This window comes from Vigna radiata, chromosome 8 (assembly GCF_000741045.1).
Source record: "Vigna radiata var. radiata cultivar VC1973A chromosome 8, Vradiata_ver6, whole genome shotgun sequence".
NCBI lineage: Eukaryota > Viridiplantae > Streptophyta > Magnoliopsida > Fabales > Fabaceae > Vigna > Vigna radiata.
In genome coordinates, this window is record NC_028358.1 from 1,928,546 (window position 1) to 1,930,834 (window position 2,289).

Consider the following 2,289-nt stretch of genomic DNA (forward strand, 5'->3'; position numbering starts at 1 on the left):
TCCTCCGAACCGACGTCTATATAGACGTCAGTTAATGATATCGACCGACGTCTATATAGACGTCTGCTTATACTCACACCGACGTCTAATTACTCTATATAGACGTCCACCTATGCTTAAACCAACGTCAACATGAATATATAGAAGTTGTAAATGACACTAACCGACGTTTATGTTCCTTATAGACGTCAGACCATGCACTAACCGACGTCTAACAAAGACGTTGTGTTTTAGTGCAGTTTTGATCCAGACTTTCAATAGCATAGTGCAACACTCTCCTCTCACTAGTTTCTCCACAAAAAAAGCTTGCGTCTTTTGAATCTTCTATGACATTTCAACCCAAAATCGAACCTGGGTCCATGACTACTTCCCATTATTCAACCACAAAAGAAAAAATTACGGTGACACGAGAACTAGACAAGGACCCAAGTTTCATTTTGGGTCAAGAACCATAGAAAACTCAAAAGATCGTCACTCTTCTTGTGAGGAAACCAGTAAAGGGAGAATGTTACACTATGTTACCCAAAGAAAGGATTAAAACTGCACTAAAACACAACACAAAGAAAGCCAAATTTTAATCAGTTGAATGACAAGATAATCGATAAAAAAACTAAAGAAAGTTTAAACGATAAAGCATAAAAAAAAACCACGCACCTGGGATGCAAGAGAGAAAAAAGAGAGGACGAAGACAATGGCGTTATGAGAAACCACAATGCAATGCCGCAAGAGATAAAAAGTAGAGGTGCGCAAGCGAGTAAAAGAAGAGGAGAAGCAGAGAAAAAGGAGAAGAGATGAAGACACGATCAAAAACTGAATGGCGATAAGAGTCTGCGGTCTATTTAAAATGAAATGGGGCGTCAGTTGCTCCAAAAACCGACGTCGGTGTTTCAGGGAATTCGACGTCTATTCTACGTCAAAGAAGCTGAAAATATTGATGTTTGATTTCCTGTCAGGGTAGTTCACGTCGGTGCCCCTCCCAGCCGACGTCTAAATTGAAGAATTTTTGTCTTCCCGCCTTCCAGACAGGCCTTAGACGTCGCCGTTTGACTATCTGACGTCTAAGCGCCTGAGAATTAGGTGAACAACATTAATTGTAGCCCAGTCGACGTCGGGTTTCCAGGGGATCTGACGTCTATGCGATGTCTAAAGCTGAACCGGTTGACGTTTGATTTCCTGTCAGTGACTTGAATGTCGGTGCCATTTCTAGCCGACGTCGAATTGACTGTCTTATCACATACCTCAGGCAATTGGACGTCGGATAGTTGGCAGGTGCGACGTCTATGATGTCATAGACGTCGCCTAACAGTAAAACTGATGTCTAGTTTTCCAATATATTTACGATAATGCCACAGTGCAGTAATAGACGTCGGTTTTTCACGAAACCGACGTCTAATGGGTGACGTTAAACAACGTTTTTGTACTAGTGATAGTATTTACTCGAGTAAAACACGTGTTTTCTAAGAGAAGAAAAAATTGACCTGAAAAGTGTATCTATTATAGGAAAAGATCTAAACTTTTGTAAATTTAATATATAAACTTAAAATTTTATATGTAAAACGGTTTTACATTCAATGGTTCGATTCTTGGTGTTTAAAGATGTAATGTGATTAGGTGTGAATTTCAATTTAATTACCTGAATTGGATATTTCATCCTTTAATCATATCTTTAATATGCATTTCTTTAATTTAAATTAATATCAGCGACACTTTTTTTTTCAAGATAAAAATTTATTTGATTTCAAAAATTGGAAATATCTTAAAAATTTATTAGGAATTCTATTTAATTATCTTTAACTTAAAGTAATTTCTAAAAATTGAAGTGATTTTTATTAAAATAGTAAAAAATTTAAATCATATACTTTATGAAACTTAAAAAAAAATTATTAGGATTTATCACATATTTAACTATCTGACATTTTAGTAATTTTATTTAATTATTTTATGTTTTAAAAAGTAACTGCCGCGACTATTTCCTCTTTTAACATTTAAATTAGAGCTGTCAAAACGGGTAACCCGGCTCAACCCGGCCCGGCCCACCACGGGTTGGTCACTTAGTGAGTCAACCCAACCCGGCTCATTTATTAGCGAGCCAGAAAAACTTGAACCCGGCCCGACCCACCACAGGTTGGTGGGTAAACGGGTTGGCTCATTATCCCATTTAATTATATTTTTTTTTAAATAAAAAAATACAAACTTTCTATAATTTAAATTTAAACAAATTTCATTCCTAAAAAATTATGTTAAAGACCAATTCCGACAATCAATAAAAAAATATTAGTAAAAAAAAAA